Here is a 16,454-nt window from a genome sequence, read left to right on the forward strand (position 1 = left end):
ATTTTGGTATAAACCATCATCAGGAGAATCACAAAAGCCTCTCCTGTATCTCATAGCTTAACTCAGCAGTGGGACAAATAATAATAGCTGGCACTTACTGGGTACTTAGTACATGGCAGACACTATTCAAATGAGCCTTACCTCATTGATTTTTCAACAACCCTGTGAAGTAAGAATTAATATCCAAATTTTACAGATGGATAAATGAGACCAGAAGTATTAACTTTCCAAAGGTCACCCAGTTAGTAAATGAGAGAGTCAGACTTCAGACACCCACCCCCCCAAGTCTGGCTCTAAGGCAAGCACACTTGCCTATACCCTACACTGCCTGCATTGTAAGTAATGGTTCTTAAGAATAAGAAAAAAAAGGCTGATGTGGCATAAAACCAAAATTGAGAAGAAACTCTCAGATCCTTCTTCATACAGCTTGCTCAGTTATACATCCCTAATGGACTGTTTTCATCATGTAGGAGACATGCCTCTTTAGCTTTGTAGCCAGCTTATGAATTTCTAGATAAATATTTTGGCAGAGAGTCTTGTGGTCAGCATAATTTTCGCCTATAGTTATATTCAATGCATTGTATTTGATAACACAGCAATAATTCTTTTGGTATGGAAATCTTGATTATACTATAAATAACTTATTTGTGAAACTGGCTTGCAAATCTCTACCTGTTTCCACTATTGGGCTGTTTACAACTGTCAGCTGTTGACTTTTATAAACAGTGGTCCTTAAACTGTGGTCTCCCAACCAGCAGCATCAGTATCACCTGGGAGCTATCTGTTGCTATCAGATGGTGCTTAAGAGCATGGGCTTCAGAGGTAGATTGACCTGGGTTTGAATCTCAGCACTGCTAATTATTAGCCATGGGACAGTGGGCAAGATACATACTCTACTGAGCCTCAGTTTCCTTATCTTTAAAATGGGATAATAATATCTTGCTCACATACATTTATGGCAATCTTTGGATGAGGAGAGCTGGCTCTCCCTGAAGCTCTCTTCCAAGATCGATGAAACTTATTTTCTGGAAACCCTCAGCAAAATTTTCTTTACATCTCATCAGCCTGGGTTAGGTTATATATCAACTTCTGAACCAACCTCTGTGGCCTGAGGTATGCCATGTACTGATTTGTTCAGAAACTTCAGATCTAAGCCAATCACTGGCCGCCTGGAAATTCTCAATAATCTTACAGAGAATCTTAAATTAAGGATATAATCAATCATAATTTAATTAAGTTTATAGGGAGACCCAAGCTGACATGTGGGTTAAAAAGGCAAAATAAAATTTCTCTGAGTTTTATTAATGTAAAATATAAAATAATCAGCTTTGTATTTTAACTAATCCAAAACATACCCATAAATTTGTCATCTCCAATGCAGAGATAACTAAACTGGAGCTTGGTGGTATCTTAAAACCAAGAAAACTGCAGTCAGCAGCCATTTGCTAAATTCCTGGTTGCTCAGGACTTTACATTTCTAGTCAGCAGCTGTCCTCCAGTTGTAGTTTTAAAAATTCTTCTCCTGCTGGGAAAACTGGACAGCTACATGTAAAATAATGAAATTAGAACACTCCCAAATATCATACACAAAAATAAACTCAAAATGGATTAAAGACCTAAATGTAACACCAGACACTATAAAACTCTTAGGGGAAAACATAGGCAGCATAAATCACAGCAAGATCCTTTTTGACCCACCTCCTAGAGAAATGGAAATAAAAACAAAAATAAACAAATGGGACCTAATGAAACTTAAAAGCTTTTGCACAGCAAAGAAAAGCATAAACTAGACAAAAAAACAACCCTCAGAATGGGGGGAAATATTTGCAAATAAAGCAATTGACAAATGATTAATCTCCAAAATTTACCAGCAGCTCATGCAGCTCAATATCAAAAAAACAAACAACGCAATCCAAAAATGGTCAGAAGACCTAAATAGACATTTCTCCAAAGAAGATATACAGATGGCCAACAAATACATGAAAGGATGCTCAACATCACTAATCATTAGAGAAATGCAAATCCAAACTACAATGAGGTAGCACCTCACACCAGTCAGAATGACCATCATCAAAAAATCTACAAACAATAAATGCTGGAGAGGGTGTAGAGAAAAGGGAACCCTTTTGCACTGTTGGTGGGAATGTAAATTGATACAGCCACTATGGAGAACAGTATGGAGGTTCCTTAAAAAACTAAAAATAGAACTACCATACGACCCAGCAATCCCACTACTGGCCATATACCCTGAGAAAACCATAATTCAAGAAGTCATGTACCACAATGTTCATTGCAGCTCTGTTTACAGTAGCCAGGACATGGAAGCAACCTAAGTGTCCATTGACAGATGAATGGATAAAGAAGATGTAGCACATATATACAGTGGAGTATTACTCAGCCATAAAAGAAATGAAACTGAGTTGTTTGTAGTGAGGTGGATTGACCTAGAGTCTGTCATACAGAATGAAGTAAGGCAGAAGGAGAAAAACAAATACCGTATGCTAACACATATATATGGAATCTAAAAATAAATAAATAAAAATGGTTCTGAAGAACCTAGGGGCAGGACAGGAATAAAGATGCGGACGTAGAGAATGGACTTGAGGACATGGGGAGGGGGAAGGGTAAGCTGGGACGAAGTGAGAGAGTGGCATGGACATATATACACTACCAAATGTAAAATAGATAGCTAGTGGGAAGCAGCTGCATAGCACAGGGAGATCAGCTCGGTGATTTGTGACCACCTAGAGGGGTGGGATAAGGAGGGTGGGAGGTAGGCACAAGAGGGAGGGGATATGGGGATATATCTATATGTATAGCTGATTCACTTTGTTATAAAGCAGAAACTAACATACCATTGTAAAGCAATTATACTCCAATAAAGATGTTTAAAAAAAAAAAAAGATAGCCCTAATAGAATCAAATCCAGCACACAAAATTAGCTTCGTATGAGCAGTCAGTCTCACCTATCTTCCCCTTTGCTAAGCCTTCCTTCACATGGGTTCCTAAATTCAACCTCAGAATAAACAGTATTTTTCTTTTGTCATTAAAAATTTTTCCTTTTCCTCAAAGAAACTTTGCTATTACAGTAACACTATTGAAGATATGTCTAAATGAGTATTTTAAAAGGGAACAATTACTATAGCACCAAAATGCTCAAGACATTGAAATATGGACATTTCTTCTTTAGTCTCTATTTCTGGTTTTTGCAGCAAAGGGATTAATTATACTTCCATAAATTTTGACTTATGTGGTCAGATAGAAAGACAGGGCCTGGGCTTCTTCATAAAAAGAGAATGATATAGTTTAATATTTTTGCAACGTTTCCTTTAAAAGCGAAACTATTCCATATGAAGTCTAGCTTTCCTCGATTTGGTTAGAATTTAGAGGGAAACGGTGCAAATCGGTTATTCCAAACATGTGGGTCCCCACGACCAACTGTACAACACAGGGTTATACTTAAAGGAATATACCCAGACATCTTTGGTTTCATAGTAATTCTGTCTGCTTTGATGCTTTCCTAATTTCAGATTCAGTGAGAAGAGTCTCAGTTTTGTTAAATAATACACCATTTGCTCAAAAGTATTTGATTTGCTGAAACCAATAACACATTTATTATCCCAATTTTTTCCCTTTAATTTTTTAAACTAAGGCCTTTTCGTTATTTCCTTCGTGTGTTCCCACTGTGTCTTCCACATCTGACACAGTGCTTGACACTTTGTAGGTAATCAACCAAATTTGTTCAATAAACAAGTTTAATGTACTCCAGTTCTTTAAGCCAGTCTTTACTTCTGTTGTATGACCACCTCACCCTAGGTTCTTACTCAGAAGAGCTTTCCTGTTTGGGTTAGAGTTTCTTCTGGAAGGCCTCTGATTCTACAAATATTTATTAAATATCTTATATGAATCAAGATCCAGTCTAGATTCTGCCATTGAACTTTATTTTGACATGACAGAGTGATTTAAATGCCTCCAAGCCTTATTCCTAAGAAGGGTCTGGTATTACTTTTAGTCGGTACTTGCCTCCTGTCACACAAAACAATGCATGAATTCTAATCCACCTTAAGTAATACAGTGTGCTTGAAGGTAGATTAATGGTATCAGGTATAGGAGTCTTGGAAACTTTCTTTAAAACATAATGAATAAAAATGTTACCAGTTTGCCTTTGATTCCCACTGTGTCCCCAGGAAATATGATCAAGAGAACATCTGTTCTATTGATATCTATCTATCAAAATTCGTTCATCAGCTTCATTCCTTTCCTTTCACGGTATGGACAGCAACTACCTCTCACTTCCTGTTTCCATGCCTTCAGAGAGAGACAATTAAGTAGGAAATGCCTTGGAAAGAAGGTTATTTTTAATCCTTTGGCCACATAGAATTGGGACTCAAGAATCAGAACAGAGGATCAATTTCCTCACATATGCTGAGATCCTTAAGTATGTTCAGACCACTTAAAGGAACATATCAATTGAGGGAAATGTATCTGAATTAATGGCAGATCCTTGAGGACATTCTCACAAAGATAATTAAGGTGGCACTCTAAGAAAACAACCAGAGACATACATAAATAATGTGCAAATATATTTATTGAACATGTTTACTTTTAACGTTAAGTAAAAAAACCACTGTCTTTTGTAGTGAACAGCCAGAACAATAATCGTTTTCCAAAAGAATTTTCTAAATGCAATTACAATGAAGATGTTTTATTTTTATAGTGGGAGAAAAAGCCCACTTTTTAAGATAGTAAATAAATAAGGCAGCAAAGCAATCACGAATTTCCAAAATTATGTCATCAGATATAAGTTGTTTACTTTTAGTTTAGAAATTTTATCAGAATTAAATAGTTTGACCGAAGTGAGAGAGTAGCATTGACATATATACACTACTAAATGTAAAATAGATAGCTAGTGGGAAGCAGCTGCATAGCACAGAGAGATCAGCTCGGTGCTTTGTGACCACCTAGAGGGGTGGGATAGGGAGGGTGGGAGGGAGACGCAAGAGGGAGGAGATATGGGGTATATGTATACATATAGCCGATTCACTGTGTTATACAGCAGAAACTAATGCAACATTGTAAAGCAATTATACTCCAATAAAGATGTTAAAAAAATAAAATAAAAGTAAGACTCAAAAAAAAAAAAAAGAAATACGATTCTAAGTCTATAAAATCATTTTTAAGAAAACTCTCCTAATTTCTTTCACAAAATCTGAGAAGTTTCTATGGAGAATAAGCCAAATTTCCCATGTTGACATGTGAACATGCTAACCGCAGACCCACTTGTGGGTCCCCAGGCGTCCCAAGCTGACTGCTTGGTCTCTTATTATGAAAAATGTGCTCATTTAAGTATGAACCAACAAGCTTTCCAGGTAGCAGAACCAACAAGCTTTCCAGGTAGCAGAAACAATTTTCAGTGTATCAATAAATTGATATTTATTTTGCTATCTAGAATGCGGCTTTGCTTAAAGACATGATTCTTCCCCATGACAAGAGATAATTAGTTACAAATAAATCATTCAGTTATGAAGCTCAAAGTGTTGACAGCATTTTGAGGCTCTTCAGTGCTTTAAAGATGTGTTCCTTTTTACAACAGCCATGTCCCATTTATATCCATTTAGGTTCTTAAGTTGGTCATAATCTACTCTGAATAACTCTTTAAGAAAACATCAAGAAGACAATATCCATACCTGAAAAATAAAACCACAAGTAGTTGAATTTATATTGAGTGAGGTAGTTAATTAAGAGATCAGAATCTAAAAAAAAAAAAAAAATTCATTGAGAGAATACCAGAAATGGTTAGGCATTTCCTCTTAAACTAGAGTAATCAGGTAAGGAAAGGGTTACAATGAGATTGTGCTGGGTTTAGAATGCAGCATCTGAGAAGACCAGGCAAAATTCAAGGCTTCCAGGGAGGGACCATCCTGTATGATGTCACCAGGAAGCAGATTTATAAACAAAGGCAGAGCTTGGCAGGTTGCACTGGATATTTTAAGTCAACTTCTCTGGAAAAATGTGAATTACTCAATAAGCTCTCAGCTGCTCCTGAGATAAATCAACTTTGAAATACCCTGGAGAGTTTGGGGTAATGAATCATGCAGGGTCACACACAGGGCCCTCAGTTCATAGAACTGATTAGATTTAAGACAATAGAAGATAGCAACATTTTATGAAATAGTTTATTGAATCACTTTGCAAGACTATCACTGTTTGGTAGTTTTTAGAAGACATTAGATCCCTAAGAGGAAAAATAATGCGTTTAAACAAATTAACTTCCAACTAAATAACACCGGCAAAGAAAAGGCCAACACTTTGACATCACTGGAGTATTAAGAAGCACCCAACAGAAAAGTTATTCATTTTATGTAAAAGTTCATTGTTAATTTTCATAGACTCTTTTTTTTTTTTTCTTTTTTTGCGGTACGCGGGCCTCTCACCGTTGTGGCCGCTCCCGTCGCAGAGCACAGGCTCTGGACGCGCAGGCTCAGCAGCCATGGCTCACGGGCCCAGCCGCTCCGCGGCATGTGGGATCCTCCCAGACCGGGGCACGAACCCGTGTCCCCTGCATTGACAGGCGGACTCTCAACCACTGCGCCACCAGGGAAGCCCTTCATAGACTCTTTTATAAGGAAGAAAAGCATTTTCATGTTTGGTTCAGGCTACCCTGTGTAAAAGCTGCTTGTCCACAACTTCCAAAAAAAGATGAATTTCTGATTGATATTAATAATTCTGTTAAATCTCCATATAAGGCAAAGGCAATTAGAACCAGAAGTTTGTATTTTAAATTCCCAAAGTCAGTTTTGTTCCATTACCACTTTTTACTTTTCCTAAGAAACTAATGATCCCACAGAAAAGCAAGAGGCTTTTATAAACTTGAGACAACTTGAGGGACTATTGCCAGGAATTAAAATTTCCCATGATTAACAAACACACTTTTGAAAGAGTATAACTGATTCTCAGTTTGACAGATACTCAACTCAGATTACTTGAAGCATGTTAAGCCTCTCCCCTATGGGCCATTTCCTTCCTTTTAAGAAAAAAAAAACAAAAACCTTTTTAAATTGATTTTGTCCTGGGGATATTCTTTAAGGTCCCAGAAACAGAAACAGTTTATTTCTCAATCTCTTGTTTTCTTTTACAGTACCATTCACTAGTTAATTCAATCCCTGGCATGATTTCACATGTCCAACTTCTTTCCTTCTTTTTAAATTTCTTCCAATCACGTCAAGTCTTTTTCTCAAAAGCTTCACATTGCCTGTACTGATTTCCTTCAAAAACTTCACCAAACCACAGGATTCAACATGACTCTTGTCAACTAATTGGCACTCGCCACTGGCACTTGCCAGCTCCCTCTACAAGGATTAAGTCATGTGCTGCTGCAGCTGCTGACTTTCAACACCTGCCTGAAAGGTGCTCAGGGTGGAGAGCAGAAATGAGGCACTCTGTGCTCTGGGAAACACTGGCAGAACAGGGCTTCAGACAGATATTTTCAGGAGTCGATTTTATGAGCCCAATTCTTGTATCTCCTCATATCTAGAAAAACACTAAAATCCTTCATGGTGACATCTGTTCCTCATGACCAGCAGTAACCTTCACGAGACCAGCAGAAACCTTCTACAAAAAATATGTGCTTGAAGGGGAGCTTCAAGATGGCAGAAGAGTAAGATGCAGATATCACCTTCCTCCCCACAAATACATCAGAAATACATCTACATGTGGAACAGCTCCTACAGAACACCTACTGAACGCTGGCAGAAGACCTCAGACCTCCCAAAAGGCAAGAAACTCCTCACGTACCTGGGTAGGGCAAAAGAAAAGAATAAACAGAGACAAAAGAATAGGGATGGAACCTGCACCACTGGGAGGGAGCTGTGAAGGAGGAAAGGTTTCCACACACTAGAAGCCCCTTCGCGGGCGGAGACCATGGGTGGCAGACGGGGTAAGCTTCGGAGCCACGAAGGATAATGCAGCAATGGGGGTGTGGAGGGCAAAGCGGAGAGATTCCTGCACAGAGGATCGGAGCCGACCAGCACTCACCAGCCCGAGAGGCTTGTCTACTCATCCGCCGGGGCGGGCGCGGTTGGGAGCTGAGGCTCAGGCTTCGGAGGTCAGATCCCAGGGAGAGGACTGGAATTGGCTGTGTGAACACAGCCTGACGCGGGCTAGTGCACCACAGCTAGCCGGGAGGGAGTCCGGGAAAAAGTCTGGACCTGCCGAAGAGGCAAGAGACTTTTTCTTGCCTCTGTTTCCTGGTGCTCGAGGAGAGCGGATTAAGAGTGCCGCTTAAAGGAGCTCCAAGATGGGCGTGAGCCACGGCTATCAGCGTGACCCCAGAGATGGGCATGAGACGCTAAGGCTGCTGCTGCTGCCACCAAGAAGCCTGTGTGTGAGCACAGAACACTGTCCACACCTCCCCTCCCGGGAGCCTGTGCGGCCCACCACTGCCAGGGTCCCGTGATCCAGGGACAACTTCCCCGGGAGAATGCACGGTGAGCCTCAGGCTGCTGCAACATCCCGCCAGCCTCTGCCACCACAGGCTCACCCCACACACCGTACCCCCCCCCCGCCCCTGGCCTGAATAAGCCAGAGCCCCCGAATCAGCTGCTCCTTTAACCCTGTCCTGTATGAGTGAAGAATAGATGCCCTCAGGTGATCTACATGCAGACGTGGGGCTAAATCCAAAGCTGAACCCTGGGAGCTGTGTGAACAAAGAAGAGAAAGGGAAATCTCTCCCAGCAGCCTCAGGAGCAGTGGATTAAATCTCCACAATCAACCTGATATACCCTTTATCTCTGGAATACCTGAATAGACAACGGATCATCCCAAATTCAGGAGGTGGACGTTGGGAACAATGATATATATATATTTTATTTTTCCCTTTTTCTCTTTTTGTGAGTGTGTGTGTGTACGCTTCTGTGTGTGATTTTGTCTGTATAGCTTTGCTTTTACCATTTGTTCTAGGGTTCTCTCTGTCCTTTTTTTTTCTTTGTTTGTTTTTTTGGTATAATTTTTAGTGCTTGTTATCATTGGTGTATTTGTTTTTTGGTTTGGTTGCTCTCTTCTTTCATTCTTTTTTTTTAATTACTTAAAAGAATTTTTTAATAATTATTTTTATATTAATAACTTTATCTATTTTATTTTATCTTCTTCTTTCTTTCTTTCTTTTTCTCCCTTTTATTGTGCGCCATGTGGATGACAGGCTGTTGGCGCTCCAGCCAGGCGTCAGGGCTGTGCCTCTGAAGTGGGAGAGCCAAGTTCAGGACATTGGTCTACATGACCAGTATCATGTCCACAAGACCAATATTATGTGGTCCAGCTCCACATACTATCATACGGCAAAAATCTTCCAGTGATCTCCATCTCAATGCCAAGACCCAGCTCCACTCAATGACCAGCAAGCTCCAGTGCTGGACACCCTATGCCAAACAATTAGCAAGACAGGAGCACATTCCCACCCATTAGCAGAGAGGCTGCCTAAAATCATAATAAGGCCACAGATACCCCAAAACACACCACCAGACGTGGACCTGCCCACCAGAAAGACAAGGTCCAGCCTCATCCACCAAAACACAGGCACTAGTCCCCTCCACCAGGAAGCCTACAAAACCCACTGAACCAACCATAGCCACTGGGGGCAGACACCAAAAAACAATGGGAACTATGAACCTGCACCCTGCGAAAAGGAGACCCCCAAACACAGTAAGTTAAGCAAAATGAGAAGACAGAGAAACACACAGCAGGTGAAGGAGCAAGGTAAAAACCCACCAGACCAAACAACTGAAGACGAAATAGGCAGTCTAACTGAAAAGGAATTCAGAATAATGACAGTAAAGATGATCCAAAATCTTTGACATAGAATGGAGAAAATACGAGAAACATTTAACAAGGACCTAGAAGAACTAAAGACCAAAGAAACAGTGATAAACAACACAATAAATGAAATTACAAATTCTCTAGAAGGGATCAATAGCAGAATAAGTGAGGCAGAAGAACGGATAAGTAATCTGGAAGACAAAATAGTGGAAATAGCTACTGCACAGCAGAATAAAGAAAAAAATGGAAAGAATTGAGGACAGTCTCAGAGACTTCTGGGACAAGATTAAATGCACCAACATTCGAATTATAGGGGTCCCAGAAGAAGAAAAAAAAAACAAAGGGACTGAGAAAATATTTGAAGAGATTATAGTTTAAAACTTCCCTAATATGGGAAAGGAAATAGTTAATCAAGTCCAGGAAGCACAGAGAGTCCCATACAGGATAAATCCAAGGAGAAACATGCCAAGACACATATTAATCAAACTATCAAAAACTAAATACAAAGAAAAAATTTTAAAAGCAGCAAGGGAAAGACAACAAATAGCACACAAGGGAATCCCCATAAGGTTAAGAGCCGATCTTTCAGCAGAATCTCTCCAAGCTCGAAGGGAGTGGCAGGACATATTTAAAGTGATGAATGGGAAAAACCTACAACCAAGATTACTCTACCCAGCAAGGATCTCATTCACATTTGACAGAGAAATTTAAACCTTTACAGACAAGCAAAAGCTAAGAGAATTCAGCACCATGGAACCAGCTTTACAACAAATGCTAAAGGAACTTCAATAGGCAGGAACACAAGGGAAGGAAAAGGCCTACAATAACAAACCCAAAACGATTAAGAAAATGGTAATAGGAACATACATATCAATAATTACCTTAAATGTAAATGGATTAAATGCTCCAACCAAAAGACATAGACTGGCTGAATGGATACAAAAACAAGACCTGTATATATGCTATCTACAAGAGACCCACTTCAGACCTAGGGACACATACAGAATGAAAGTGAGGGGATGGAAAAAGATATTCCTTACAAATGGAAAACAAAAGAAAGCTGGAGTAGCAATTCTCATATCAGACAAAATAGACTTTAAAACAGACTGTTACAAGAGACAAAGAAGGACATTACATAATGATCAAGGGATCGATCCAAGAAGAAGATATAACAATTGTAAATATTTATGCACCCAACATAGGAGCACCTCAGTACATAAGGCAAATACCGACAGCCATAAAATGGGAAATCGACAGTAACACATTCATAGTAGGGGACTTTAACACCCCACTTTCACCAATGGACAGATCATCCAAAATGAAAATAAATAAGGACACACAAGCTTTAAATGATACATTAAACAAGATGGACTTAATTGATATGTATAGGACATTCCATCCAAAAACATCAGAATACACTTTCTTCTCAAGTGCTCATGGAACATTCTCCAGGATAGATCATATCTTGGGTCAGAAATCAAGCCTTGGTAAATTTAAGAAAATTGAAATCATATCAAGTGTCTTTTCCGACCACAATGCTGTAAGACTAGATATCAATTACAGGAAAAAATCTGTTAAAAATACAAACACCTGGAGGCTAAACAATAAACTGCTTAATAACCAAGAGATCACTCAAGAAATCAAAGAGGAAATAAAAAAACACCTAGAAGCAAATAACAATGAAAACACAACAACCCCAAACCCATGGGATGCAGCAAAAGCAGTTCTAAAAGGGAAGTTTATAGCAATACAATCCTACCTTAAGAAACAAGAAACATCTCAAATAAACAACTTAACCTTACAACTAAAGCAATCAGAGAAAGAAGAACAAAACAAAACCCAAAGTTAGCAGAAGGAAAGAAATAATAAATATCACATCAGAAATGAAGGAAATGATAGCAAAGATCAATAAAACTAAAGGCTGGTTCTTTGAGAAGATAAACAAAATTGATAAACCATTAGCCAGACTCATCAAGAAAAAGAGGAGAAGACTCTAATCAATAGAATTAGAAATGAAAAAGGAGAAGTAACAACTGACACTGCAGAAATACAAAGGATCATGAGAGATTACTACAAGTAACTCTATGCCAATAAAATGTACAGCCTGAAAGAAATGGACAAATTCTTAGAAATGCACAGTCTTCCAAGACTGAACCAGAAAGAAATAGAAAATATGAACAGACCAATCACAAGCACTGAAATTGAAACTGTGATTTAAAATCTTCCAACAAACAAAAGCTCAGGATCAGATGGCTTCACAGGCGAATTCTACCAAACATTTAGAGAAGAGATAACACCTATCCTTCTCAAACTCTTCCAAAATATAGCAGAGGGAGGAACACTCCCAAACTCATTCTACAAGGCCACCATCACCCTGATACCAAAACCAGACAAAGATGTCACAAAGAAAGAAAACTAAAGGCCAATATCACTGATGAACATAGATGCAAAAATCCTCAACAAAATACTGGTAAACAGAATCCAACAGCACATTAAAAGGATCATACACCATGATCAAGTGCGGTTTATCCCAGGAATGCAAGGATTCTTCAATATAAGCAAATCAATCAATGTGATACACCATATTAACAAATTGAAGGAGAAAAACCATATGATCATCTCAATAGAAGCAGAGAAAGCTTTCTACAAAATTCAACACCCATTTATGATAAAAACCCTCCAGAAAGTAGGCATAGATGGAACTCACCTCAACATAATAAAGGCCATATATGACAAACCCACAGCCAACATTGTCCTCAATGGTGAAAAACTGAAACCATTTCCATTAAGATCAGGAACAAGACAAGGTTGTCCACTCTCGCCACTATTATTCAACATAGTTTTGGAAGTTTTAGCCACAGCAATCAGAGAAGAAAAAGAAATAAAAGGAATCCAAATCAGAAAAGAAGTAAAACTGTCACTGTTTGCAGATGACATGATACTGTACATAGAGAATCCTAAAGATGCTACCAGAAAACTACTAGAGCTAATCAATGAATTTGGTAAAGTAGCAGGATACAAAATTAATGCACAGAAATCTCTGACATTCCTATACACTAATGATGAAAAATCTGAAAGTGAAATTAAGAAAACACTCCCATTTACCATTGCAACAGAAAGAATAATATATCTAGGAATAAACCTACCTAAGGAGACAAAAGACCTGTATGCAGAAAATTATAAGACACTGATGAAAGAAATTAAAGATGATACAAATAGATGGAGAGATACAGAATGTTCTTGGATTGGAAGAATCAACATTGTGAAAATAACAATAACAAGCAATCTACAGAGTCAATGTAATCCCTATCAAACTATCACTGGCATTTTTCACAAAACTAGAACAAAAAATCTCACAATTTGTATGGAAACATAAAAGACCCTGAATAGCCAAAGCAATCTTGAGAAAGAAAAATGGAGCTGGAGCAATCAGGCTCCCTGACTTCAGACTATACTACAAAGCTACAGTAATCAAGACAGTATGGTACTGGCAAAAAAAAGAAATACAGATCAATGGAACAGGATAGAAAGCCCAGACATAAACCCACGCACATATGGTCACCTTACCTTTGATAAAGGAGGCAAGAATATACAGTGGAGAAAAGACAGCCTCTTCAGTACATGGTGCTGGGAAAACTGGACAGCTACATGTAAAAGAATGAAATTAGAATACTCTGTAACACCATACACAAAAATAAACTCAAAATGGATTAAAGACCTAAATGTAAGGCCAGACACTATTAAACTCTTAGAGAAAAACATAGGCAGAACACTCCATGGCATAAATCACAGCAAGATCTTTTTTGACCCACCTCCTAGAGAAATGGAAATAAAAACAAAAATAAACAAATGGGACCTAATGAAACTTAAAAGCTTTTGCACAGCAAAGGAAACCATAAACAATACGAAAAGACAGCCCTCAGAATGGGAGAAAATATTTGCAAATGAAACAACTGACAAGGGATTAATCTCCAAAATTTACCAGCAGCTCATGCAGCTCAATATCAGGAGAACAAAAGGCTCAATCCAAAAATGGGCAGAAGACCTGGTGGATAGTTCTCCAAAGAAGATAAACCAATTGCCAACAAACACATGAAAGGATGCTCAACATCACTGATCATTAGAGAATTGCAAATCAAAACTACAATGAGATATCATCTCACACTGGTCAGAATGGCCATCATCAAAAAATCTACAAACAGTAAATGCTGGAGAGGGTATGGAGAAAGGGGATCCCTCTTGCACTGTTGGTGACACTGTAAATTGATGCAGCCACTGGGGAAAACCTTATGGAGTTTCCTTGAAAATGTACAAATGGAACTACCATGCAACCCAGCAATCCCACTGCTGGGCATATACCCTGACAAAACCATAATTCAAAAAGAGTCATGTACCACAGTGTTCATTTCAGCTCTATTTACAATAGCCAGGACATGGAAGCTATTGTGTCTATCGACAGATGAATGGATAAAGAAGGTGTGGCACATATATACAATGCAATATTACTCAGCCATAAAAAAAAAAGAAATTGATTTTTTTGTGGTGAGGTGGATGGACCTGGAGTCTGTCATACAGAGTGAAGTAAGTCAGAGAGAGAAAGATAAATACCGTATGCTGACACATATATGGAATCTAAAAAACAAATAAAAAATGGTCATGAGGAAGCTAGGGGCAAGACAGGAATAAAGATGCAGACCTACTAGAGGTGGACTTGAGGATACAGGGAGGGGGAAGGGTAAGCTGGGACAGAGTGAGAGAGTGGCATGGACATATATACATTACCAAACGTAAAATAGCTAGTGGGAAGGAGCCGCATAGCACAGGGAGATCAGCTTAGTGCTTTGTGACCACCTAGAGAGGTGGGATAGGGAGGGTGGGAGGGAGGGAGATGCAAGAGGAAAGAGATATGGGAACATATGTACATGTATAACTGATTCACTTTGTTTTAAAGCAGAAACTAACACATCATTGTAAAGCAATTATACTCCAATAAAGATGTTTAAAAAAAAAATACGTGCTTGATTGCATGTACTCCCCCTTCACCGAAATCACATATATACTGAACTTCCCCCCTACCTCTTTGCAGCAGTTTGTCAGAACTATCTGTGGTGCTGTCTACTGGGCTGGAGTCCTCATTTTGCCCCAAATAAAACTTAACTCACAGCTCTCACTGTGTACTTTTTGTTAAGTCGACACTCTGGAATATATTCGGTTTTCAGAGGTATCAGGATCACATGGTATAATCAGAAACCTTGGGATGACGCACAAATACACACATAGCTGTCTGATTAGCAGCTTTTGCAAATGGAGTATTTCTGCGGAAGCAGAAGGAAGTTTTCCTGTTATTAGAAACATACTAAGTGGTAGCCACTATGCTAGGCATCTGACTTTTATTACCCTATTTAATCCTCACAAAACTCTGTGGTATGCCTTATTGCTACCTCACAGATGAGAAATTACTCCAAGAAAGTTGTCACCTATCCAAGGAAGTACCAAGGTAGTGAAAAAGCAGACTGTAAATGCAGTTCTCTTATCTCCAATGCCCATGTTTTCCCCACTGAATTGCATTGCTACCCTTAGGAAATTGCTTCCTCTAACCAGGTACTTATTCTCAAAGAACTCTGTGAAGCAGGCCTTTGGCATGGGAACAGAGCGTTAACAAGATGATGAACTGTGTCACCTCTAGCATTTATTATAGATTCTTATGTAAAGTGAACTATAATTTTGTTAAATGCAAAATTGTTTTCAAGAATAGCAGAATAGGTATGATATACAGGAAAGTTGTTAATAGAGTAATTCCTAAGGGTTCTCATCACAAGGAGAACATTTTTTCCTTTTTTTCATTCTTTTCTTTTTATTGTATCTATATGAGAAGATGGATGTTAGCTGAACCTATTGTGGTAATCATTTCACAATATATGTAAATCAAGCCATCATGCTGTACCTCTTAAGCTTATACAGTAATGTATTCCAATTATTTCTTAATAAAACTGTGGGAAAAAAGAAAAGTAGAAAAAAAAAAGAATAGCAGAATACATGCTGAATTATTAGTTCTCTGAGATCACAGAATGAGACAGTCCTTTGTTTGACATTTTAGATAAATATGCAGGTGAAGACACAGAGGCCCCACGAGGTGAGTAACTTACCCCAGTCACAGTTAGTAAATGGCAGAACTAGGCTTCAGACCCTGGCCTTCCTGACTCCAAAGAGCCTGGGATCTTTCTAATACACCAATGGTTCACACCTTCAGTGTGTATCAGACTCATTATAGAGCTTGTACAAACTCCAGGCGCCCAAGCTTCAACTCAGAACTCAGTCAGAATCTCTAGGGTCAGTACATCTGGGTTTTTTGGGTTTTTTGTCTTTTTAAACAACTTCTCAAGCAACCCTACTGTATGCAAAAATGTGACAAACTAGTACTACACCAGACTGCCTTATGGCCCTATAGAGTGGTCCTCACTAAAGCAGTAAAAACTTCTAGGTTAATTCTTCATATCTTACGGAAGTTAGTAGTGAACTAGCAAAATCCTAACGTTTTGTGACTCTTTACATTAGGTATGATGGGTTTTTGCCTTAATTTACATGCACTTATTTGTATTTAATTGTTCTCAACTTAGATTATCTATAGCCTTTCTTAATGTCTT

General features: G+C 38.7%; 1 protein-coding gene across 3 annotated transcripts in view; it reads left to right on the forward strand.

Annotated features, from left to right (window-relative positions):
• Positions 1–16,454, forward strand: part of FAR2 (fatty acyl-CoA reductase 2) — a 139,539-nt gene that overhangs the window by 87,271 nt on the left and 35,814 nt on the right. The gene's annotated exons all lie outside the window — the stretch shown is intronic.

This window comes from Delphinapterus leucas, chromosome 11, assembly GCF_059928025.1.
Source record: "Delphinapterus leucas isolate spDelLeu-1000000601 "Yukka" chromosome 11, BTC_Dleu_Yukka2, whole genome shotgun sequence".
Lineage (NCBI taxonomy): Eukaryota > Metazoa > Chordata > Mammalia > Artiodactyla > Monodontidae > Delphinapterus > Delphinapterus leucas.